The sequence below is a fragment of the Camelus bactrianus genome, chromosome 20 (assembly GCF_048773025.1).
Source record: "Camelus bactrianus isolate YW-2024 breed Bactrian camel chromosome 20, ASM4877302v1, whole genome shotgun sequence".
Taxonomy (NCBI): Eukaryota; Metazoa; Chordata; class Mammalia; order Artiodactyla; family Camelidae; genus Camelus; species Camelus bactrianus.
The window spans coordinates 43,246,827-43,273,482 of record NC_133558.1 but is presented as its reverse complement, the minus strand read 5'-3'; the positions used below and the strand labels follow the sequence as shown (position 1 = coordinate 43,273,482).

At 44.8% G+C, this 26,656-nt stretch overlaps 1 long non-coding RNA gene across 2 annotated transcripts in view; it reads left to right on the top strand.

The window, feature by feature from the left end:
• LOC141574275 (uncharacterized) overlaps nucleotides 1-16,266 on the top strand; it is a 70,738-nt gene extending 54,472 nt beyond the window's left edge. The window contains exons 7-10 of one of the 2 annotated variants that reach the window (XR_012501190.1): nucleotides 5,547-5,690; nucleotides 10,816-10,936; nucleotides 11,476-11,612; nucleotides 15,698-16,266. This is a non-coding gene — a long non-coding RNA (uncharacterized LOC141574275). Of the gene's footprint in view, nucleotides 1-5,546; nucleotides 5,691-10,705; nucleotides 10,937-11,475; nucleotides 11,613-15,697 lie in introns of both variants that reach the window. The other variant, XR_012501191.1, reaches the window with a different exon arrangement.
• The last annotated feature ends 10,390 nt before the right edge of the window (nucleotides 16,267-26,656 follow it).

Genomic DNA, 26,656 nt, shown 5'->3' with positions numbered 1-26,656 from the left:
GTTGTTTCATATGCTAATAAGTAGACTGAGCAGCCTAAGGGAAAGGGGCTGGGATTCCCAGGGAGTTGGCCATTTCCCACACTGTGACCTTTTGTGGCTAGCCTTGGGATGGCCATGGTGCCTTGGGGCATGTTATTCACCATGTTACTATTACAATGGGTGTATAATGAATCTCAAGCTCTGCTAGAAGTTATATCTCTTCATCTTGAGCCTCAAGGCCTATTGGGGATTGAATCCTTCACCATTTTGATGTTAATTGTTGTGGCCTTCCTTGAATGGCTGTGCTCTGCCCCCTTCCATCCTGTCTCACTGTGATGACACAGAGAGAGCAAAGGCCGGGCCCTACCCGTGCTCCTGCATTTAACAGGGGGAGGGGTGTTGTGGGCTGAGGATGACTCTGAGTGGTGAGAAGGATGTTTCAGATTTTCCCACGTTCGACATGGGGACGTGCCAGCAGCCACTGCAGATTGATCTCACGGGCATTATCGCTTGTGTCACTCATCTTTTCTATTTTACTTTTTTTTTTTTTCAAGTATTTAATCTAAATTTAATATCAGGTTTTTTTAGGAAACAAATTTCTCTTTTTCTTTTCTTTGGGTCTCTTTAGGGGGTAGGTAATTAGGTGTATTTATCTGTTCGTGGAGGCCCTGGCACTTGAACCCAGGACCCCGTGCACGCTAAGCACACGCTCTACCACTGAGATCTACCACCCATCACATCATCTTTTACTTTTTGCTTTAGCTGCCAAGAATCTTACAGCTGAATTTCTAGTCGGCCTTTAACACTTACCCTAACTTCATGGCATTCATTCTTATGACTTTACCTTCCCCTGGTTTCATTTAAGTATTAAATCTCCATTTTGTCTTCACTCTCACTTTTGTCTTTTTGTTGTTATGGTTGTTAAGTTGTGTTTAAAAAAATTGTTTAATTTCTCTTTTAGCAGGAGGCTGAAAGTAAATAAATATGTAAATAAACTTATCACACTTAAATATTTTATACTTTCTAAGCTGTTTAGTAGTTACTTAAAAACCGAATTGAATAATAAAGTGATAAAATTTTTAAATTATTTTTTAATTTTTTATAAAGGTATAGCTGATTTACAATATGATATAAGTTTCAGGTGTACAATAGTTGCACAATTTTTATTTTTATGTTCCATTTATAGTTATTGTAAAACATTGGCTATATACCCTGTGTTGTAAGATCCATCCCTGTAGCGTGTTTATGTTAGATGAAGCAGTTTGTTTAAGAAAGCTGGGTAACGCAGAGTCTCGGGAGTGGCTCTGTCTAAACCATGTTCATGGTCACCCTTCCTGTCAGAGCCCAGGCCCTCACTCCTCTCTGCAGGGGAGCGAGTGGAGGCAGCCCTCATCAGCGCTGGCACCACCCTCTGAGTGGCAGTGACAAAAGTGACTCTCTGTGGACATGCAAATTGTTGTTCCAGGAGCTTTACATGCATTTCTGCATTTAATAATTAAAGCCCCCTGTGAGGAATCATTTTATGTTTTTAATGAATAATACATTTTATTTTGATTTTGATAGACTTCAAAACTCCAGAAAATGTACTGGAATAGTACAATAAACGCTTAGAGCATTTCACCTAAAAGGGCACTATTTGCCCTTTTGTGTGTGGCTTATTTTAGTATAAACTTTCAAGGTCCATCCATGTTGTAGCCTCAATCATTAATTTATTCTTTGATTTGATAATATCTTTTTTCTTTTTTTCGTTTTTTCTCTATTTAAAAATATTTTCATTGAATTCTAGTCAGTTTATAATGTTGCATCAGTTTCTTGTGTACAGCACAAAACTTCATTTATATAGAAACATACCTGTATCCATTTTCATATTCTTTTTCAACATGTTAGTATAAGATACTAAATATATTCTCCTGTGCTATACAGTATAAACTTGCTGTTTACTCTATACATACTATCTGCAAATCTTGAACTCCCAATTTATTCCTTCCCACACCCTCTCCCCTCTGGTAACCATAGTTTGGTTTCTATGTCTCTGTGTCTGTTTCTGTTCTGTAGATAAGTTTAACTTTTTGTTTGGTTGTTTTTCCTTTTTTTGTTTTTTTTTTTAGATTCCACATTTGAGCGATCTCATATGGTATTTTTCTCTCTCTTTCTGGGTTACTTCACTTAGAATGACATTCTCCAGGTCCATTCATGTTGCTACAAATGGCATTATTTTATTATTTTTTATGGTGAATAGTAGTCTATTGTAAATATATTCTACAACCTCTTTATCCAGTCATCTGTCAGTGGACATTTAGGTTGTTTCCATGTCTTGCTATTGTAAATAGTGCTGCTGTGAACATTGGGGTGTAGGTGTCTTTTTGAATTAGGGTTCCTTCTGGATATGTGCTTAGGAGTGGGATTGCTGGGTCATATGGGAGGTCAATTTTTTGTCTTTTGAGGAACCTCTATACTGTTTTCCACAATGGCTCCACCAAACTGCATTCCCACCACAGTGTAGGAGGGTTCCCTATTCTCCACAGACTCTCCAGCATTTATTGTTTGTGAACTACTGAATGATGGCTATTCGGACTGGCGAGATGTGATATTTGATTGCAGTTTTGATTTGCATTTCTCTGATAATGATATTGAGCATTTTTTCATGTGCCTATCGGCCATTTGTATGTCTTCATTGGAGAAAAGTCTCTTTAGGTCTTCTGCCCATTTTTGGATTGAGTTGTTTGTTTTTCTTTCTTATGAAGTGTAAAAGCTGTTTATATATTCTGGGAATTAAGCCCTTGTCAGTCTCATTTATTGCAAATATTTTCTCTCATTCCATAGGTTGTCTTTTTGTTTTGCTTACTGTTTCCTTTGCTGTGAAGAAGCTTGTAAGTTTAATTACATCCCACTTGTATATTTTTGCTTGTATTTCTATTGCTTGAGTAGACTGCTCAAGGAGAACATTGCTGAGATGTATGCCAGATGTTTTCCCTATGTTTTCTTCTAAGAGGTTTATAGTGTCTAGTCTACATGTTTAAGTCTTTAAGCCATTTTGAATTTATTTTTGTGTATGCTGTGAGGGAGTAGTCTAACTTCATTGATTTACATGCAGCTGTCCAGTTTTCCCTACACCATTTTCTGAAGAGGCTGTCTTTATTCCATTGTATGTTCTCACCTCCTTTGTCAAAGATTCAATGACCAAAAGTTTGTGGGACTATTCTTGGTAATTTTGTTTATCCGTTCATTGATGGATGGATATTGTTTGTAACCTTTGGCTACTCTGAATGATACTGCCATGAATATTGATGTGCAAGTTTTGGTGAGAATATATTTTCATTCTGTTGGCTGTACAGTTGGCTCGCCATATCTGTAGTTTCCACTTCATGGATCCAGATGGCTGATTGTAAAGGGACTCGAACATCCTTGGATTATGGAATCCAGGATGGGGGGTTCCTGAAACCAACCCCTCGAGGATACTAAGGGATGACTCTACATGTAGGAGTGAAATTGCTGAGCCATATAACTCTAACCTTTTGAGGAAACAACAGACTTCTCCAAAGAAGCTGCACCATTGTCCCTTTCCACTGGCCGCATATGAGGTATCTCTGCCTCCTGAACAACACTTGTTATTGTGCATGTTTTGATTATAACCATCCTGGTGGTTGTAAAATAAGATCTCATTTTCATTTTGATTTGGCTACTGATGCTGAGCTTCTTTTCATATGCGTAATGGCCATTTGTGTATTTTTTTAAATCCTTGGAAATTTTAAATATTGGGTCGATTTTCTTTGTATTGTTCAGGTGTAAGCATTTGTTATATATCCTGAATGCTAGTCTCTTATTAGATACATGCTTTGTAAAATTTTTCTCCTATTCTGCAGATTGTGCTTTCACTTTAGTTCTTTTAAACATTAAAACAATTTCTTTACAGGTGAGGTAATTAGATGTATTGATTTATTTTATTTTTCTTGCTAAGCACGCCCTCTATCAGTTGAGATACCCCCTTCCACTGTCATTTCACTTTCTTGATGATGTCCTCTGTAACAAAAAGGTTTTAATTTTGATGAAGTCCAGTTTATCTGCTTTTTTCTTCTATCACTTGTGCTCTTCGTATTGTATCTAGGAAACCAAAGCCTATCCTAGGACCTCAAAGATTTATACTGTGTCTTCTTTTAGGAAGTTTATAGGTTTAGTTTTTACGTTTCTGTCTCTGATCCATTTTGAATTAATTTTTATTTGTTATATAAAATATGGGGGTCCAGATTCCAGATTTATTCTTTTGCCTGCAGATACCCAGCTTTCCCTGCACCATTTGTTGAATAGACTATTCTTTCCATGGGGTGTTGTTGGCACCCTTGTGGAAAACTGACTGTAAATGTAAGCTTTTCCCCCTGGGAATTTATTGTGTCTCATAGATTTATTTATCCAAACTTATGCCAGTACCATACTGACTTATTACTATAGCTTTTTAGTACACTTTAAAGTGAGTCATCCCACTTTGCTCTGCTTCTTCAAGATTGCTTTGGCTGTCCTGTGCCCCTTGCACTTCCATATGAATTTTGGGATAAGTTTTTCAATTTTTGCAAAGAAGTCAGCTGGAATTTTGATAGGGATTCCACTGAATTTGTAAATCACTTTGGGGAGTCTTAACATTTTTAACAATATTGTCTACCATTCCATCAAAGTGAGATGTCTTCCATATATGTAGATCTTTTAAAATATTTTGGTGATACTTCAAAATATTCAATGTACAAATCTTGTAAATTTTTATTAAATGTATCTCTCTTTTAATTTTTAATGCTGTTGTAAATGGAAAGTCTGAGCTTCTTGAGGTAGGACTATATATCAATTTGTTTATTTCTAGGATTTCTACGCAGCAACTACCCTAGGTTTATATTTGCAACATAAATCTATCCACAACTTTTCCCACCCCCATGTTATAAGAAACCAAGACCCAGGTTAAGCTACCTGAACACCTATGTGGAAGTGAGAAATGAGACCCTTGGGTGGGGCTTTGTGAAGATGATAATGAGAGCTTATTTAGGATGGCTTCATCTTAATTTCTTTTAAACAACACTTTCGGTGTAGTCAGATATATTAAGAACATCCCCTTTTGATGTGCAGAGGAGCTAAGAATATTATCAAATAATTTCTAGAGAGAGTGTTGTACTTGAAATCTAATTTGCATCAATCTTTGAAGATTTATGTTTCAGGAGCTTTGACTAAAGAACACCTGTCTTTATTCATTAGTGACAATTAAATGCTCAAGCAACATGTAATAGTCTGAGAAACCGCCCCCGCCCCGTAGTGCTGGGTGGCTGCAGCTGTAACCGGAGTCAGCGCTTACCTTTCCCAGTATGCTTGTGCTGATCCGCGCAAAGTGGTTCGTCCAACAGTGTGTCTGTAGTCTGTTGGACATAGCCATAAAACATTGAGTTAAGGTTGCTGGAATGCATTATATTCTTATTAATAATAAGTAAGCACATATTGAGTACTTACTGTATGTTGGGAATTGTCCCTCAGCCTCACATGAATATTATTTCTCTTAAAACCTCACATATTTTCTTGTTATTCTCACTTTACAGATAAGGAGACTGAGAATTAAGTCTTCTCTCTTTTGGGTGGAGCTCATTATCAATGACGGGAAGTTGTAAGGAAAAAGATATTGATTCATCCTGAGAAAACATTTTTCTGAGAGTCAGCAGTGAAGAAGGTGGACACTGAAGAAGGTGATCATTGTTCGATTGAGACGAGCCCCGGGTTGTACGGAGTCAGCATCCCTGTCCTGGACACAGCCAGTGTAGAGCTGCGTGGTGGGTGAGGCGGCGATGCCGCGCAGGGAACGCAGATGCCGGGCCATTGGGCTGTTCTCAGGCCCGGTGGGGCTTTCTCCTAAGGGCAGTGGACAGTCATTGACAGATTTTAAGTAGGGGAGTGGGGTGCTCTCGTAGATCCCTTTTGTCTTGTAGAATGCTTAGAAACATTTAGAAGGCTCAGCAGGAGGTGATGTGATGAGTCAGATTAGGGTGGCTGCCAGGTGTAGGAGTGTAGAATTTTCAAGTGGTTTTCAGTCCCAGTTTTGTGGCTCAGTAGCCGTGTCACTTTGGATGATGCACTCAAGGAAGTGAAACAATTTATCTATTCAATAAATGCAGTGATGTACCGACCTCCCAGGACTGCTGTGGAGATCCAGTGAGATAACGTGTGCACAGTGTGCAGCATGGTACCCAGCACAGAGTCAGTGCTGAGTGAGTGCCAGTGAGTATCTGGTAGGACAGGTGTGGGTGGTGGGACTCGGTGACTGAGGAAATCTGGGCCCTGAAGGAGGGGTCCAGTCACATCTGTGAGTGATGGGCCTGAGCTGGGAGAGGCAGAGAGACCTTGCCCCCCGACCAGGGGCCCTGGGCAGGACGGCTATGGAGGAGCACCATGAAGTCAGCTCTTTGCAGATGGAGTTGGAGTTGCCCTTGCGACATCTAAGTGCAGTGTCACGAGCTCAAAGAGGAGGTCTGGGCCCAGGCTGTGAATTTTCCTATAATCTTAATCCCTGAGGACACTGAGGTAGTGATCACTGAACGTGAAGACATACTTTACAGGACAAGTGAATAGTAGTATCATCTCTGTCATCAAAGCTCACGTCTCTTTATTCATCACCCACTTTGCTGATTGGGTACTTACAGAGCTCACTTCACCGACCTCCCATGGGCTCAGGCTCCACTGTAAAGAGCTGTTGAGCCTCCCTCCTTTCCAGAAGATGACACATTTTGCTGGTAGCCTTCTGTACCTTGCCAGACTTAGAATTTTAGTTTGTTGATTTAATTCTAATTTCTATTAGCCATATCCTGACAAGAGAGACCTTTTACCTCATGGTCATATTTCAATTAGCTGTTACTGAGAATTGCTGATCTGATCCATAGAGTAAGTATTATATTAACCTTTTAGAGTACTTATCATTTTTCTGTCTTTGCCCTTTAATTTTATATGCCCTTTCTCTTTCCTATTTGGGGCCTTAATTTTTTTTAATTAAAAGATGTCTGTTTGCAGTTAAGAAAACAAAAGGAAAAATGCACATGATATCTAAATTTAGAAAATATCTAGTGTGTTTTCTGTCTTGGCAATGGAGGGTTTTAGAAACTTATGAAAACCTTCATTACACAAGTTTCTTAAAATGCGGATTAAGAAATAAAACCTTCCTTCCTCATCTTTCAAGCTGCACAGCTAATTGTCAAGAAAGTCAGGGGAAATCCTCAGAAGCCAAGACAAACCAGAAAGCAGAGATTCTGGGTGTTACATGAGCCTTAGAAGCCCTGGGGTGCCTGTTGGCTCCTGTACTGAGTTTCAGTTGCCTTGACAGTAGGGTAGCAGGTGAGCTCGAAGCCTCTCACACTGGGAGTTGGATGACTGATCATATGTAAGGCCAAGCCCATTCCGAGAAGCATGGTTTACTAAAGGGTGAACTAGGAAAAAAAATTCCTCAAGGCAAGACAGTAAGGAAAGTCAATTTTGTTGGAAGAAAGGAAAAATTACAAATCCAAAGTAAGGATATAGTTTAAAGCTCTTCTGGCATGAGAGTGACCACAAACTCCTGGCAGAGAAGCACAGCTACTCCTGGAATGAGAAGCTGTGGTTTGAATGAATCAGTGAGCAGCCATTCCGAAAAAGGCCTCCAGAATCTTGTGGATCAAGATACTGGACGGCAAACACCTCTCTTCCAAGGTCTCATTCAAATAACTGGAAATGTTTTAAAGGAAAGAAGCCATAATCATAGTTCTATTTATTAACATTACTATATGCTAGGAATTCAGAGGTGACTATGGAGTTGACTCCTCATTTATGGACCTTACTTTCTCTTTGGGGAGAAAAACTGACGTAGTTGGGGAGCTTGGTAGAGGGAGGTGTTAGTCTGTTGCAATTAGCCAGGAGAGGAGATTAAGAAAGCAGTGAAGGGTGGGTGAACTTTTTAGCTGAGGACAGACAGTCTTGTTCAGTTGGCTTTTAATTGCAGGCTCAATGAGCTGTCACTGGAGGGAATAGATCTTACGGAGGATGGACTTAGCTCAGGCCTCTTTAGAATGGACAAGTGAACCTGGACAAAGACAGTCAAATCTGTGCAGACATTAAAGTTCATTTGAACATGCTCCATCCCTGAGCCAAAGATAGGACAAATATGCAGCACTTCTTAAGGACAGAGGAGTGGTTTCTAAGGTTCTCCAAGAATGAATCCCAGGGAGCCGGGATGGCCAGTTGTCAAACTGTGACTTTGCTCTTTGGACGGTGTACCCACCAAGGGTATTGGACTTTTATAGATTTCCATTTCTCTTTAATACACGTCAGGTGATTAGGACGTGGGCACAAGTATTTGACACCTTGTCGAGGCGACATTGGTTAACTGCCTAGAAGCACGGGCACTGCTATGGCTGCGTCATACATCTTGCCGCCCATCCCGTTCCCCGGCTCATTGATCACGGCAGAGTGGTCCCTTGTTGACCTGTCCGTCTCCTCTGTGACATCATAACCCATGAAAAGACCGGAGCGTATTAACGTGGTTTTCTTAAAGTCAAAGGAAGAGATCAAATATGGAGTCAGATTTGTTCTTTCCTACTTCAGTAGTGCCATGGAGAAGGCAGTTTGGGCAGCTTTTTGTAGGGCCCTGGAGGCTTTCTCTCTCAGCCTCTGGGCACCTTTATTGAAAACCCTTCATAGCTGTCTGGAGTGCTGTAAAACCACTCCGCCTGTTTTGCCCTGAAGAAGTGTTCAGTTTATAACTCATCTCTACTCCTTGGAAAACAACTCAATAAAAACTCAGTTGGTTACCCACCAGCCATGGGCAGGGGTGGGGGATACCTTGTTATTATTTCATAAAATAAAAATAATAATAATAATAATAATAATAGTAATAATATTAATAAATAATAATAGTAAAAGAAGTCTTAAAACAGCACTGGGCACATTGGAGAGAGTCAATAAATGCTTCCTGGCTTAAGTCAAAAGTGATGACTCAGTGATTCCATGGCTGCTGTATTTCCTGAGCTAATTACTCCTTTGCTCCATTACACATTTTTTTTTAACTAAAAAAGAAATACATGCAAATGGTTAAAAAAAATTCAAACAGAGCACAAAAATACACAAGTGAAAGAAGTTTACCCTCATCCTCTCTTCTTCCAGCCCTCCCTGGAGATGCCACTGTTTAATATCCTTTGGATGCTTTCCCAGATATGGTATGCACATTCCCAACTATGTATGTAAATTCCTTTACAGTTTTAGTTATTTTTAACTTAAAGGGATTTAAATCCTCAAGTGGCTTCTGCCCGGGTAATAGAACAGAACAAATCTGACTCCATATTAGATCTGTTACTTTAACCCTATCCTCTGTCTCCTAGTCTTCATCTTGCTTGTAAAACAATGTTGCTTAGAGCCTGAAATATACAGAAGAGCCTATTCTGAAGGCTCTGACTTTTAAGGATATTTAACACTTTTTCATTCATAAAATGATAACAAATTACAGAATAAATAATAATGTTTGTTTTGTTGGAGGTTTACAGAGATTTGACCCAGGCAGATAGCTGCAAGAACAAAGGATTCTAACAACAAGGAATTCCTACACTAGGAAGATTGCAACAACCAAGCACGTAGGAAAGGAGCCTGAATTCTGACTTGGGGAGATGGTTTTCCAGGACATTAGTTTGCCATCTAGGTCTAAAGAGACTTGCTATTCCTTGCCCCAACACCTGGTCTCCCAACTTATTGGCCTGTCCTGCACTGAGGAGAATGAATTTGGACTCGGTAACACTCCTATCTACCTAGCAAGCAGGGCACTGGAACTGAGTGTTATGGAAACAACAGGCCAGGCAAGAAACAAGCACCACTGGGAGGGTTGGAGTACTCAGATTTATTATGCCGGCGGGCTCAGAGGGGCTTCTGCTCCGAAGTTCTGAGCAACTCCAAGACATGCACATGAGGTTTTAAAGGGTTAATTACAAGTAAGGGGTATTAGCCAATAAGGCTCAAACAACAAAAAGCAAGGAATCAGTACACTGGAGCTTATCAACTTGTAATAGATCACGTTACTGACACCTGTTGAGGTTGGATTTACGAGTTAGCTTGTTAGCCCAGTAAACTGACACTAAACTTCAGATTTACCGAGTTAGCCCAGCAGAATTTAGATCAGTAAACCGACACTTATCACACTTAGATTTGTGACTTAGCTTGTTAGCCCAGCTGGGCTGTTCCTTTACATGAGGATAGCTCTCCCACACTCAGGGAACTACTGTGAGCCCTTGATGGTTCCACTAGGGTGGGGTGTGGTTTACCCAGGAGGGATGGGGACTGTGCACCAACACTCAGGCAGTCTGCTCTGTCTGGGGCTCTGATCTTGTACCACCCCGCTCCCCACCAGCCCAACACCTGGGAGAGTGGAACTAAGGCAGAGATCATGCCTGCCTGTTTCCCAGCGTGTAAAAGGGGAATAGGTACTCTTCCCAAGGTAGTTATGAGCGACAACACCTGCGGGTGCTTGGTTCCCAGAGCAACAGAAAACCCAGCTCCGTGTGGGGGCAATGGGTGTGATACCCATAGGGGTTCTGCAGAAGCATCGGATGGAGGGCTTTATCAGAGAGGTAAAACAAGAGCTGCGGGCCTTGAAGGGTAACAGAATGGTACAGAGTCAGGACTGCAGCCTCTTTCGGGGTGCCCCCAGAGGTAAAGCTTTTTCTCTCCATCTCCGCTACGACCCTCCCCTCTCCAGATCCATCCCTTTTCTCTGCTCTTCCGGTCCATCTGTCTCCCTCCACTTTTCCCCTCCTCTCCTCCCCCTCCCATCTTCTTCCTCCCTCACTGCCCCACCTTCTCTCGCAGAACCCAGAGTGGATCGCTGGCCCTCCTGCGCATGGGCAGTCGGTGCCAGCTGGACCGCGGGTTGGAAGCTCCAGCACCGAGCCGGGGATCGGCCCCAAAGTCTTCTTAGCTCTGTCGACCGGTAGGCCTTTAGCTCCTGCCCGGTGCCGGGGCCTCTGGCTGTGGAATTGCAAGGAAGGGGGCTCCCGGGAAAGGGGTCAGGCGGCTGAGGGAGGGCGGTCGGCATGTCACAGCCCCCCAGGGCGCCAGTCAGCCTGTGTTCAGCTGAATTGCTCTGGCCAGACCCCTCTGCCCGCGCCACCTACCCCGGCGCCCCGGCCACACCTGTCCATGGCCAGGTGTGCACCTGCAGCCTCTCACCCAGCCGGGCCCCCCTCAGTCCGTTGCTGGCGTCCCCTTCCCCTCTCCCGCCCGCGAGTCCTCTCCCGCCCGAGAGTCCTCTCCTCCCGGGCTGCCTCTCCTCGGCCGCCGGCACATCCCCGCCCCTGGGCGGGCTGTGTCCCGGGCGGGCGGGGTCTGCGGACCCGAACGGGGGCAGGCGGCTGGGGCTGGGGCTGGCCTCCGAGCAGGGCTGCAGCCCGCGTTTCCACCAACCCCCCGCCCGCTTTCCCTGCCCCGCGACCCCGGGGCTGCCCTGCTCTTCCTTTCCTGCTCCCTGAGGACAACCTCAGCGGCGTGGGCGCTGCTCCCTGGGCTGAGAGCCTCCGGCTGTAAAGCCCAGCTTCTGGTGGAGTCGGGAAAGTGGATCCTCAGTGCTGAGCGAGCTTCTGTCTCCTCCCTCAGTGTTTCTGCCCCAGGTAATTACCTTGAACACTTTCAGGTGTTATGATGGCGGTGCTTGTTGATGTCACGTGTTTTTATAGTGCCAGGGATTACAGTGTTGAAAGCAGGGCTTGGTTCATTTAAAAATGAGCTGAAGGCATGAGGTTGTGACATGCTCCTTCCTTCCCACTCCCAGTGTGAAACGTGTAACCGTCGATTTTAAAAAGATAGTTACAGTCCCTAACTAGCCCAGCCCAGCTAGGGTGCGTTAACAGGAACAGCACCACCAGAGGCGTTGGAGACCCAGGGACATTGCAGTCCTAAAGAGCTCCTGGCACAGTTTGGTTTGTTTTGGTTTTTTGTTTTTCTTAAATCGTGGGGCAGACTAGTAGTATAGAGGGAAAAATAATTGTCAAGAAATAATTTTTCATATAACAGCTTTATTGTGATATTGTTCACACACCATGAAGTCCATGCATTTAAATGGTACAATTCAGCAACTTTTAGCATATTCACAGTGGTGCAACAATTATTATTCCAGAACGTTTTCATCACATCAGAAAGACCAGTGAAAATCAGTGACATACCCACCCCTCCTCAGTGGTGTTTCTAAAGAAGTTTCATGCCTATTCCTGACCATAAAATAACTTGTTACATTCCAAGAAATATCTGGTAGGAATTCTAAACAGAATTGCAATGAATCTGTGTATCAAAACAGGAAGAATTAATGTCTTTATGGCATAAATTTCTTCTACCCATGAATATATCTGGGACTGTATCTTTTCATCTCTCCAGAGCCTGGCGATTGAGAAGTCCTCACTAATTGTTGGGCTTGTGAATGATGAGATTCTATACATCGTTAGTTGCTACTGTAGCCTTTCACAGAAGAGAAAAATAACCTCCGTGAAGCCAAGTGACACTCTAATGGTCAGAAAGAGTGACAGCCAGTGCTGGAGTGATCCAGTGGACTTGGTGCTTGCAACCAGGATTCTCCAGCACCTACAGCTAAGGGGATTACAGTATTCTTTTTTTTTTCTTAATGGCGTTGCTTTTATTTTTACTTATTTTTTTAATTTATTTTTTATTGAAGTGTAGTCAATTTACAGTGTTAATTTCAGGTGTACAGCAGAGATTCAGTTATAAACATATGCATATGTATATACATATGTATTATATTGTTTTTAGTAGAACTCATTACAAGAAATTGAATATAGTTCCCTGTGCTATATACTAGGCCCTTGTCATTTATTTTATATTTATTAACGTGTATCTGTTAATCTCCCCTTTCCTGCCTGCTAAGCACAGTTTGCTTTCTATGTCCATGAGTCCATTTGTAGCAGCACCATTTTTCCTAGTTATATATGCTCTTTGGCTGCTTTCAGTTTCAGTAATTCCATGTTATCTGTGAGCGCTTTTCTTCTGGTGGCCTTTATGTGGTTTGCACACGTGGTAATAGAGATCTGTATTTGGGAGAACTCCAGGCCTCGTGTAGTCCCTGGTACAGAGTGCCCACTGAGTTGATGCTTGAACTGGGAAAAAAAACATAGTAAATGTTGGAATTTCCACTATGGTTGAGACTTCCAGGTTTCTGTAACCTGTTTACCCCACCTTATTATTGGCTGCCCCCATCCTGGGTAATTTGGTGGAATTTCATGATATGGTGGTGTAGAGACAGGGCCTTGTATGCTTCTTCTCTTTCCGTTTTCTAACACTCAATCTCCTGGTCCTCCCAGATCCTCCCCCAGTAGTGCCCAGGGCTGGCTTGGTGCTGTGCTGAGGCAATATTTGTTAATAAGGCCCTTTCCTCATCTTTTCTGACCCTCCGTTTCTTTCTCTGCACAATGAGGGCTTAGACTAGATAAGTGCTTTTCAGTTTCTTTTAAAGCCATATTTCCTTTGAGAAAAAGAAAATGCAAATCTCTCCTCCCATCCCAACACTTTAGATTTTGTTACTTCCTGCAAGGAGTCACATAGCTCTTTGTGGAAAATTGATGTGATTGTGATTCCAGGTGGCACAGAAAATACTCTTCAGAGATTTATTGCAGGGAGAGGGCAGAAAAGGGGCAGTATGTCACTCTTTCTAGTGTGAGCACTGGAGCAGGGGCTTGGATTTAAATATGATGTCTGTCGTGGCCTCACTTTAATCTTGCACAATGTGACAAACCTCTCTACCTCAGTTTCTTGATGTGTCAAGTTGGGGTGATAATATTTTAAGGCTTTTGTGAAACAATATACACATAATCTATTTGTGTCTCATTAGAAACAAGACCTGCAAGGGATTCAGGGATTTAAAAAAAAAAATTCTTGCCCATAGCACTATGTCGCTGTGTATTTTAAATTTCCTGGAGGGTGATGGTTGAGTCTAAAGTCCATCGTGGGTCAGGTGGCCCATAGTTCTCTATGTCCCAGTTTGCCCCCTCCTACCCAGTCCTCTTCCTCAGTACAGGATGAAGTTCCCTAGTAGATTTACACAGAGGTCTTGTGGAAAAGGCTTTTCATTTTATTGTTTCACCAAGAAGGGCTGCCATCATGATCTCTGTGGTCAGGTTTTGAAGGGCTGCATCTTGATGTCTAGTCAGGTGAAGGCTATGCAATTGGGAGTTTCTATGTAATAAAAAGGAAAAAAATTACAAATAGAAAATTAGAACAAGGGTGGTGACAGGGACTCTTGGAAGTGAGCACCTTTAGCTTTGTTAGCTTCAGGTGCAGTGGCCTCTTGCCACGAGGACCCATCCTCTTGCTCTGAATTTGGAGGTACCTGTGGGTTCAGTGGGAATGTTAACTGAGTGTATCTCATGTGCTGGGCATTGTCCTATTTTTTCTGTGTGTTCCTTTTTTGAGACAGTGAGCGCATTTAACCTCAATAGCTTCTTTAAAAAAGTAGAAATTTTATTTTGAGATATAATGTAGATTCCCATGTAGTTGTAAGAGATAATATGGAGAGGGCCTATGGACCCTTTTCCCAGTTTTCCTTAATGGTTCCATCTTGCAAAGTTGGGGTACAATTCATTACTGACTCACTAACAATTTGAGGTTTGTGTTATTGCCATCATTTCTATTCACGATTAAACTGGGGCTTAGAGAAGCACACACGCCTGCCCAGGTCACCCACATGGTTAGTGTAGAGACGGGTGGAACGTGGGCTTGGGATTTCCAAGCAGTACCATTATGATGGTCTGTGGCAGGGAGCAGCATTCATTTTGCTTGTTTATTCATTCATTCAACAAACATTTATTGAGTAACCTCTGTGGGTCAGATGCTTTCATAGGGTTATCTGATTCTTCAGCAGTACTGAGAATCAGGTAATATTTACTTTTTTTTAAATCTGAGAAAATTAGCTCTGAGAGGTTATTACCACCCCGAAGGAAATATAGCTCATAAAGGAGGGATAGTAAATTTGTAGTCACCCCTTTTTATGCAGGTGGTACCCTAGTCATTTTACATTTGCAAACTTCCGTAATCCAGATAAATTCTTGTAAGGCAAGGTTTTTTTTTTTTTTTAATTTAAGTATAGTCAAGATTACAATGTTGTGTCAATTGCAAGGTGTTTTTTGAATTTTGAATTAAAAAGTATTTTTTGAGGAGGGTAATTAGGTTTACTTATTTGTTTCATTTATTAAAATGAGGTACTGGGGCCTCGTACATGATAAGCATGTGCTCTACCACTGAACTGTACCCTCCTCCCCAAGGCAAGTTTTCTTATCCATTATTCTGCAGCTTAGGGTTTCAATTAAATTGGAATTGAAATCCAGATCTTTTGTTCCTACTGTTGTCCTTTTCTTTATATTCTGCTGAAGGGGGTTGCGGAAAGCAGTTCCTTTTTTCATTTCTTTATTCCGCATTTTTGAGCAGTGACTTTGCATCAGGGCCTTGTTAGGTGCTTGGAAACAGAAAACAAGAAATGACCCTTCTCTGCAGGGGCAGGAAGTATAGACAAAAAGCTGGGTAAAGTGATCCGAGCTACGGTAGCCATGTGCAGGCTCTGAAGGTCAAACTGTACCCCTGGATTTGCTTGGGCTTCCCCTGCCTTCTGGCTGGTACACACCAGGTCACCGCAACCCAGAGGCGCCCACAGCCCACAGCACAATATTTACCTCGATCTCCTCTCCCCTCTCGGCAGGGCCTGCAACATGAGCATCCCTGACTACGTGCAGTTTGCTGAGGACTATGAGACTCTTCCCGTGGTGGTCAAACCAGTGGGGATCATCTCAGAGAAGAATTTCTTTTGCATCTATAAGCGAACCTCCTTGGTGAGCCAGATCAGCCCGTGCAGCTCCCAGGGCGCACTCTCTACGCACTACAGGCACCACTATGCACCCAAGAATGGATGGAGCGTCTTCCAGACCCACCGCATGGTTGTGGGCCTTGTCACCATTACCGACTGCCTCTCGGCCAAGGCCTTCGAGAAGCTCCACGTGCAGAGGAGCTGTATGGCATCACGCTTAATGACTCTCAGCTCTTTGTCTTTGTGCTGCATGGGGAGGTAAGCCAAGCAGCCGCGCACCGACGTGGCCTTCAATCTATGAGGACTGCAGAGTGGTGGAGAAGAGGATCGAGGACTTCACTGAGTCACTGTTCATCTTGCTCAAGTCCAAGTGGCTGGATGGGGCCCCTGACAAGTCTGGGGACAAGATCCCACTCCTCTGCATGCCGTTTGAGAAGGAGGACTTCATGGGACTGGACACAGACAGCAGGTAAGTTTACCTGGAGGCCAGTCCACCCTGGCTGTGTGCCGGGTTTCTTCTCTCCATCCAGAAAGGGATCAGCACGGAATAGGACTCTTTTGTATCCAAGGGGGGAGGGAGGAGCAGCCCACCGGTTTACAGACATTTAAAAGTGAATCCGCCTTTGTTTCAGAGAGATCCTTTTAGTGATAGTGTTAGAGCACTTACTCCTGCTTTTCAGCCAGGACCCTGGTGGGACCCCTGGAGTTGCTGTTCAATAGAGTGGCCACAGCCACTGATGCTAGGAGCACTGGGGAGGAGGCTGGTCTGAGCTGAGATGTGCTGTAGTTCAAATGCACATGAGACGCTGAGGCTTGTCTACTAAAAGCATATATACTATCTTGTTATTCCTCTATTGATTACATGTCAAAATGATAGTATTTTACATACAGTAGATTATGTAAGATATGTTCTTAAAATCAGTTTCTAGTACTAGTTTTTTGTTTGTTGGTTTGTTTCTTTGTTTACCGTTTTAAATGTGGCAACTGGGAAACTTTCTTTACATGGCTCTCATTTCATTTCTGTTGGGCAGCGTTTCCTGGGACAGTCTCATCCCTTTGCTTATAGATGAGATGCTGAATCCCGAGAGGCAGAACGAGGCGCTGGTTGAGCTGGCTTGGAGCCAGTGTCTCCTGCCTCCCAGGCTCAGCACCTGTTCGGCTCAGGCCCTCTCTTCCTGCCCGACAGGCAGCATGCCATGTTAGGACATCAGAAACACCGCCAGGGACCTCCGAATGAACTCCTTATGCAGGGAAAGGCGTATCACAGTGTATGGGAAAGAGCAGAGAAATGTTCATCCTCACTTTGTCCCTGTGATTAAGTCAACGGCCCCACTTTGCCTCGGAATCACAGACGAGCTCTTCTGGGCTGCCTAACCCCCCCAACTTCTGCTCTGTTTCCCCATGTATCTATTGTGCTGTCCCTCGGGCAGAAGAGGGTGAGATGCCTTTGCCGAGGGGTGGACCCCCTTTGCTGAGGAGAGTGAGAGAATCTGTGTACCCCCGGCCTACGGCCTCGGTCCTTGAGTCTGGAGACGCTCATGGCGGTCCCACAGGTGATGGTCAGACGACCTGGCACGTGCTGCCGTGCCCGCTGTGGAGGCGGTGCTCTGTGATTCTTGAACTTAGCTAAGATCAGATTCTACTTTCTGGTTGTTGGTAAGTTGGAGGAGAAGATGCCAGAGAATTGATAAAAAGAATATCCAGATCAGCCCTGTGAGTGATAGGCAAGAGGACCCGAGTCCCACCTGCGTGAGGTGCCTAGCGGGCTCTGGATGAATTTCCTGTTCCTCCGGGACATGCTTAAAGAAGGGGCAAGGCACGTCGTGGCCATGATCTGTTCTTGTCCTCACAGGGCTCTGTGATCTACATGCCCGCACTACCCATCTGCTCCTTGGAGATGAGGTGTCAGGTTTAGGAGCCTGGGCACTGCTGAGGGCACAGCTGCCAGCACCGTGCTACACGGAGGCTGGCTCCGTTCACCTCACATGTCACCTCCTGCTGATCCCCCAGGCATCAGTCAAGGTAGGTGCATCGGTGCAACGTAAGCAGGGACCACCTTCTCCCCCTGGACAGACTGGTGGGTGAGCAGTGGAAGCCTGGAGCCCTGCCCCAGCCCCCAGGCCAGTGCCTCCTCTTTTGTCACAGGAGGCACTGGTGACATTTTTGCTCAGCAACTACTTGGCTCTGGGTCTACGGACCCACCAGAGAATTCCTGCTTGTTTTTGCTTTTGAAGTCTGCCCTTGGGATTTGGAGGAGTAGCTGGATATGTGCTTAGCCCATAGTGGTTGACACAGTCACCATTGTTTACCCAGAACCTCGTGTACCAGGCATGGCTCCCGGCATCAAAATATAGCAGCGCATTAAACCTCCCTCCTGGTGCGTCTGTCGGTTTTGGTACCGTAAGGTCTCAGCCAGCATCTTAACGTCAGTGAGATAACGCGGCCAGTGAGCTCGGGTCAAGCACGTTCTCCTCCAGTCACTTTTACTCCATTGTTGCTTTTACTATTCCGCAGAAATTAATTTTTTAAACAATGCTTTGGTGCAGGAACAGAGCCTAATTCTCTCCTGCTACTCCTGGTGGAAGTGCGTAAAACTGTCCAGCCTGAAATGTGACCACAATTTGTAGCTTAAGACCTGCCTAGACCCATGTATGTGGAGTTTTGGTTAGGGGCGCTGACCACGTTGGGGTCCCCCGGCAGCGCCGCTCCCCTCAGGCCCCTGCTCTCCCTGGAGCAGGAGGTGAGGGTGGGTCTCACCATCCCCGCGTCCCTGGCCTCACACACTCACGTAAATTCTTGTACGTGCTATCAAAGTCATTTTTGTTCTTGTGTGTTTCTAATTTTCTCTTGTTCCTCTTTTCCTTTTTCCTTATTCCTTTTTCTCTTGTACTGCCCTGTGAGCATGTTGTTGCGTCTGAAAATGTGGGCTGTGCACACCCTTCATTGGAAATAGCTAGATCGCTCTCCGTGCTGTCTCCATCGCTTTAAAAAGCAAAAACTTAACAGCTGCCTTAATCCATGTATTATCCTTGTCATCTTTTTATTTTCTAATTTTTTTTTAGCACATCACCCACTGGTGTTTGATACCTCTTAAAATCCTTGCTTTAAGGAACCAGTTTGTTCCTCCTTATATTTGGTGACAAATGCGCCCTTATTAAATTTGTTTGATTGTTTTCAAGAAGTGAGATGCGAATTCATTTAGGCGGCTGCTGAGGGATGTTTTTCATGGAGTATTTAAACTTGTAAAGTCAAATTCTGCAGCATCTTGCTACATTCCTTCTTTTACACAAACGTGCTTGGCACTCGGTTCCTGGCTGTCGCTGTGTGACGCGCGTGACAGCGCTGCCTTGCCGGCGGTCACTGGTGAGGAAGTGGCAGGCTCGGGGTGAGCAGCTGTTGGAGGAAGCAGTCACCGTTTTTTATTTAATTTTTTTTTTTTTGCATTTTTCTTCCCGTGCTATTTACTTTACTTTGCCTTCACAAAGAGGCAGAAGTTGGTCTAAAATCCATGCCACTCTTTTGTTCACTTTACGAGGCTGGTTTATCTGAGTATCAGGACAACATGTCCTTCCCCTAAGTAGCTGGCTCACCTGGATCTGGTGGACATAGGGACTGCTAAAGGGGACCGTAGCTTCCACCCTGCTCCAGCCAGTGGGCATTCAGAGCCGGGTCTGTGGTTTGCCTCAGCAGCCGTGCAGGCCTCCCTGCACCGGCCTTTACTTTTAACCCATGTTGGCAGTAAATAGTTGACTCTGTGTCTGTTGCAGCTGAAGTCCACCACTGTCGGCCTTGTCGTTAGTTTGCGGTAGTGAGTCTCCAACACCCCAGTCAACTGTGAAGGAAGATGCTTTGGCCGACGTAGGACCTTGGATTCTCACCCCCACCATGGTTCATCTCACGCGGTGAAAGTGTTTGGCCACCACCATCATGCTGACCATGAGGCCTTGTTTCTCCTTTCATGCTCTGGTCCAAATGTGGACACTTCATTTTTCACTGAATTTGTCTCGCTTCAGACAGGAGAGAATATCTGAAGGAGTCCATCACATTGTGGGTGGGGAACAGATCAGAAGTAAATGTCGCAAGTATAAGGAGTCTAGTCTGTCCGGGTTGGCAAATGCAGGCTGGGATCGGTGATGGCCGGGCTATGCCCTGGACACAGGCCTTTCCCGTGTCTCCCGAGAGCCCAGGGGTCGGAGTGAGAACAGCCTGGCCTGGGTTCCTCCATCCTCGTCTGCTTACTGACAACTGTGTCTGCTAATTAGGAGCTCCCCCACACCTCGGGCCCTTCAAAAGACCACGGGAGAACATTGAGTCCCTTCTCCTGGGCCTCCTTTGTGAGAATACAGTGCCTTCTGAGGTGACCAGTGGCAGGAGATGCCTCCCCCTCCAGGGAGCACCCTTTGGAGGACTGTGAGTCAGTGCACCATGCTGTGAGCTTGTGGGGTTCCGGCCGTGGTCCCTGCAGAACCAGACTTGAGATGGGCTTAGTGACGGATATAACAGGACTGATTCCAGGGCAGGGCTTGGAGGAGGGAACAGTGGAAATTGAATGTGACCTAAAACACATAGGTGGGTGCTGGGGCTGTTACTAAAATGGGGTGTCAGGGAGGTACCTGCCAGGAATCGAATTCCAGAGTAAATGGCGGACATGAGGCATTTTTAAGATGCCATTTGTCATCCAAGTTAGGACTTCAAAGAGGCACTCGGGTCTAAGGCCCTGGGGTTCAGGTGAAGAAGCCAGACTAGAGATACACGTTGGGAGTCGTCATTCTTAGCTGGTGTTCACAGACGCGCATGTGAATTAGATCATCTTGAGAGCTGCAGACTGAGGCTGAGGGGGGCCAGGGCTGTGCCTGGGTTGGAGGAAAGCACAGACCATGCAGCTTTCGTGTGTCAGTCTGCGGCGTTTGCGATTTTCAAACTAATGCCATTTATCCTTAAGTGGCCGGGGGTTGGGCAGGGCCAGCCTGGAAGAAATCTGAAAGGAGGTTCGTGGCCACGTGTGTGTCTTGGGAAGAAGCAGATTCTGCAGGGTCCGGGAGGGTAGACTTCTAAGAAGCTGGAGTTGGAGTGGGGAGAAAGTAGTCACACTCACCTTTGAGGGAGGGAGGGCGTCCTTGGGAGTCGCCACCCTACTGGACTCGCTTTCCAATGAACAGAAGGCAATCAGACAGAGGATCTGAGGTGAGAAGAGATGGGCACTGGGAGGGGAGCAAACCTGGAGAATGGTGCGTGCAAAGTTCTGGAATAGTCTCCCTGAATATTTGAGTTAAAAATACCCAGACTCTTAAGAACATTGATAGTGACTGAGGAGGAGGCAGTTGTTTTTCTGGCCTACTAAGAGTAATGCATGTATTCAGGGATACACAGAAGATTCGGGCAGTCTTTTCCAGGGGTTTGATCCTTACCAGGGGGAACAGTGCAAGTTTAAAGGGGGAGAAGGGCAGCGGAGGGAAGCTAGTCAGTCCCCGTGTCAGGTACCAGACGGCAGCCCTTCTTGCGTGTTGCATTCTCATCCATGCCTCCCAGTTGGGCGATGGCAGCTCCCTTTTGCGGATTGGGAAGCCTTCTCAGAGGGGTTAAGGAATTGGTCTGTTTAGCGGCTAGTCAATGCTGTAGCAGGATTCAAGCAGGGCCTTGTCAGACTTCAAGGGCATGTTCTCTCTACTAATTCCGGTACCTCTCTGTTGTACCTGGATTGGTGAATTGGGTCAGTTTTGGAGCCTTTCACAAAAAATACGATTTAAGTGTCTCAGGACAGTTTCACAAAGCTCAGTGTTCTTTGATGGTTCAGAAGCACCGCAGTGCTTTTCGCCACACAGAGGTAAGGTCTTACTCCTTGCCGATGACGTGGTTGCAAATGACGTACAGGTGCAAAACCAGACTTAGGAGCTTCTGAAGGGAAACTCTCCAGTTCTCCCTTGTTCGGCTTTCTTCCACGGGATGTAACTGCTGCAGCATAGGCCTGAGCTTTCCATATGGAGTGAGGGTTTGTTAACCAAAGTTAGCATAAAACGGTCAGATGAAGAAAATCGACGTTGACAATTTATTTTTGGGTTACATTAGTGAAGATATTCTATCAGTTAATGACCCATATATCGAATGAAATTGAGTACAGAACATTGCAATTCTTACTTTCTATTTAGAGTTCTCTTACAGAGTAAGGTTGCCTGCTTTGGAACATCAGCTCCACCACCACGGCACCTATCAGTGTGTTGGTGTGATTGCATTTATGCAGTGAATGTAATCTGGGCTTCCTCAGCCCCAAACACTCCAGTGCAGAATCACGGGCTGTAGCCATCTCTTAGTCACGCAAATACTTCTAAAATTATATGATGCCAGAAAAGAAAGAAGAGGGAGAGAGAGATTGCCTTTATCAAAGTTCCTTTCTATTCTAACTGCAAACTGTTGTTGAACAGCTCTGGTTTCCTTTGGATATGAATATATACATTTCTTTGCATGTAACCCGGGTTTTGGACTAGAACACCAAGCTCTTGCTGTCCACAAGCCACAAAAATAGTAGCCAAATTGCACAGGTGCAAAATAGTTTATACTTTTTTCTGAGAAAGAATCCTTGAATTTGGGACTTGAGCTGTGATTTTTGCTTTTTGCTTCTCCCACCCCTCTTGTAATCTCTCACTCCTTCCCACGTGGCCCCCAAGAGTTCGTGGTTTCAAAGGAGTGGGCAAACACCCAGTTGGTCACCATGTACTGTTGCTATAGATGGAGCCATGCCAAGACCTAAAGGACATTATCAGAGAGGACTTCCTGGAAGAAATGGGCTCTACATTCAATCGTGAGGACAGAGTAAGTGTCAGCCAGGAGAAGGAGTCAAGAGTGTGGCTCAGGTGGCAGGTGCAGCCCGGGCAGAGGCCTGGAGGCTTGTGGGGTGGGGACCTGGGGAGAGTGTCCTGTGTGGTCCAGGGTGGAGTGTTCCCCTGCTTGGGAGGACCCTGGAGAGAGCCTGGGGTGAAGGGCTTTGGAAGACGTTGGGTTTTATTTGAACAGACACTGGAGGCAGTGAAGGGTGTCAGCAGGAAGTGACCCTCAGGAAAGTTACTTCTGGTTTTGCTTCTGATATTCTACAGACAGAAGGGTCGGGACGGGCTAGAGCAGGTCTGTCTGTCCCTTTGAGACCCACCCCATCATTCATTTATTCATAACACGCGCACTTCTGTGTGTCTAGGGGAGAGTGGGTGGACCCACATTATTAAGCAAAATGTATTTGCTTCTTGTGAGCTTAGCAGTGTCAGAAGTTGACTTAGCCTAGAATGTTCTAGGAATAGAGGAACAAGTTGCGGAGGTTGGAGGGAGGGAAGTCTTCCTTGGGAAACAATCAAAATGAGCCTGGAGTTAAGTGGGTAGTAGGAGCAGGACAGCGGGTCCCTGAGGTCACTGGGGACCTGGGAACTGGGGTGAGGCTGGGAGAGCAGTGTCGGGGGCGGGGCTAGAACGGGGCCAGGGAGCCTCTGAAGGGTTTGAAGTGGGGTGATTTAATCAACTTTGTGATTTGGGAAGGCTGCCGTTGCTCTGTGTGTGTGTGTGTGTGTGTGTGTGTGTAGCTGGGAAGAGGGGGAGGGTGCCACCAACTGGGGGGCCACTAAAACACAATTCACAGGCTGGGAGAGGGGCGTCAGGGCTGCTTGGGGACGGCTGGGGCAGTGTGGATGCCGGATTTCCTCATGGGGAGGGCTTGTTATCGGGGTCGCCCGAGAGTCGACTTTTGGCTGAAAGAAAAGAGATGGAGGCTGCCAGGTGGACTTTCCTCTTCTCTCCTTCCCTGCCTTGTGTGATGATCTTAGCTCAGCCAACTTTTGGAACAGAAGAGCTAAGTTCCAGGGTAGCCCAGGACTTTGTTGAGCTGGTTTGAGTGAGATGTGATAGGATTTAGATTTCTGTTCAGATCTGCATGTTCACTTAGCTAGAAACCCCCTGTCATTTCGATTTCCATGGGGTATTTATTCTTGATAAAGATTGCTTTCTTGGTGAGAGGAAATTTAATACAGCTGTTGTCTTTCTCAAAAAAAATCATCTCTTTAAAGAAATTTAATATTCCAAAGAATAGAAAAATTTAAAAATGATAAAGTAAGGCTTTGGTGTAGTTTCTTTGGTTTCTGAGCTAATGTGGAGTTAGAGCCTTTGCATTACTTAATAGCACATCCTTAGTGAGCTGTTAGTGAGCACCCCAGGCCCCACCTCTCAAAACACCATTAAAGTTTGCTCTGAAATAGTGAGGTCATAAAGGTCTTGTTTGCAGAATTCAAACAGTTTGTTTATATTATGCAGCATAGCTCCATTTATAAAATAATAATAGGTTCAAAATTAAGAAAGTGGAAGATAATTGATTTTTTAAAGCTGAAACATAAACTTTCTTGTGCTAATGTTGCAACTGGAAATTTTGAAAAGAAAAATCCTACTGTAATATCATCTAAGTTGAATACATATATGACTTCCACATTTGAAAAGTAACGGCGCAGTGGTTTTAGAAGTCAGGAGCATTCCAACTCAGATACTGGCATTGATGGTTGCTGGTTTTCAATGGAAGAGCCTAAATTTGCCTTCTTAGCATTTTTTTTTCTTTGTAGTGAGAGGGCTGAGTAGTGCTTTGCCAGCATGAGTTTGGGGCAATTTGAGGGCAGATGTCGTGTAGCAGCAGTGAGATATTTCCATGCGTTTAATTTTCCAGACATCACCAGGGCACATGTGGGGTTTGTGCATGCAGGCTGGGATGCTGCAGGACTCCCTAACCCATCACCGTTATGTCCTGGAGCTGCTCCGGTTAGTGAATAATTTTCTGTACCTTGGAGGTAAAGTGGTCTGATGCAAATGATCAGATATGTAGTTAAAGTGCTATTACTTGAAATAAGAGAAACTTAGAAATATGGCTCTAACAATACAGGATGAGGGAGGAGAATTGTCTGAGCTGCGTGCAGTGGGGAGTCTTCTCAGGTGACTCCCACGCCGTGATTCCTGCCAATATCCGCCCCAGCCCTGCACGGTAGTCCTGCCGAAGCAAGCATGCACTTTGCTCAGAAACGCACTGAATTTCCTTGCGCCTCTGTTTGTTGGCTTTTTTTTGAAAGCACATCTTGCCCTTTGCTTAAATGCCATCCCTGCAAGTCGCCTCATACACTCATCCTTCTGGACCTCGTCCATACATAGCTGCTGAATGGATGAACAGAATGTAGAATCTCCATTTAGTGTAACATTATTCAGACGTAAGTGTGAATAAAAAAGAAAAAGAGGAAAATGAAAAAGGCCACCTCTTATGGGAAGTCCACTCTGACTGCTCAACCCGCCCTTTTCTCTTTGAAACACAATCACTTATGCTCCACTCTACTCTTTTTGATAGTACTTACAACCCTCTAATAAACATTAACGTTTTCAAAAAAAAAAAAATAGATGCTGATACCACTTCAACATGGACGAGCCTTGACAAGAGCATGTTAAGTGAAAGGAAGCAGACAAACACGGCCACATATTGTTGCCTTCAGTGATCTGAAATGCCCAGAATAGGCACATGCAGAGGCGGAGAGCAGGTGATGGTTGCAAAGGGCTAAGTGGAGGGGGGTTAGGGAGTGACTGCTAGTGACAGGGGGATTCTTTTGGGGTGATGAAGTGTTCTGGAAATAGATGGTGATGAGGGCTGCACAACCGTGAGTGTGCAGAAGACTGCTGAGCTCTGTCTCTGGGAGTGCCTGCGGTTGGGGGCGGCTTTATTTTCTTCTCACCCTGCACTCTGAAGAGACATCTTGTGCAGTGGCCTTTCTACTAGTGTGAGTGGTGAGAATCAGAGGCTTTGCAGAGTCTTGTTTCTTTTACCCCCCCTGCTGAGTGTAGGCAAAATAAATTTAAGCCTGAGAAAGTGCTCCATCTGCAGAAATGTATTTCAGTTTTGCATGGTGTAAAAATCTTGAGAGCTTTTTAATTGTTGAGGACAGTCTGTGGGGGGAAATAGCCCGTGAAGCCTTGGGGCGACCTGGAAAAACCGCGCTTCCCTCCCTGACACGGGTGGAGTATTCACCCCAGTTCAGGCAGTGAAGGGCCCAGACCCGTGAGCGGAGTTGACAATCGTGAATATTTACGTGTATCCGCTGCTTCATCTTGGATATTAATTTCAAGCTGAGTCAGTTTGTGGCGGCAGCCTCATTCTACATCAGGAATTTATAGTATCTGCTCTTTGAGGTGAAGACCTGACAGAGTTTATTATTTAACAGTCTCCCTTGAATTGATATCTCAGATTCCTTTGTCAAAAGCAAAACAGCAGAAATACAGACGTCCTTTAATGCCAATATGACCTGGAAAGGATTTAGTCTCTGTGCCTCAGTGGCCTAATCTGCGGTTGGGGATGGTGATAACAGTGTTTCCCTCAGAGGGGCTGGTGAGGGGAGAGTGAGGAGCACAAAGGGAGGACTTACAGGAGATGCTCATGAATGACTGAATTTAGTGCTCTCAGCCTGGTGAGGCCTCAGGGGCAGAGATGTCAGAACAGAGAATTCCTAGCCAGAGCTAGATCCGTGTTGGCAGCTGTTGTGATCAGTATCACAACTGTGGGTTATCAGGTAGTTTTAAGACTTGGTAATATGAATTCATGAATAATGTTAGAAGACTAGACATCTCAGATTCAGTTTACATAGTTCTCAAAATTTCCTCTGAGAAATGGATGGTTTTTTCCCCATCTTAAATCTGAGATGAGTCTCTAAAAAATTTCTGTATTCCTCCATCTTTTTGCATTAATTCTCCATTTCTTAAAAAAAAAAGTTTTTAAATTGAGTTAGTGGGGACTGAACTGAGGGCCTCATGCATGCTAAGCACATACTCTCCCAAATGAGGTATAATCTCCCCCCTGATTTT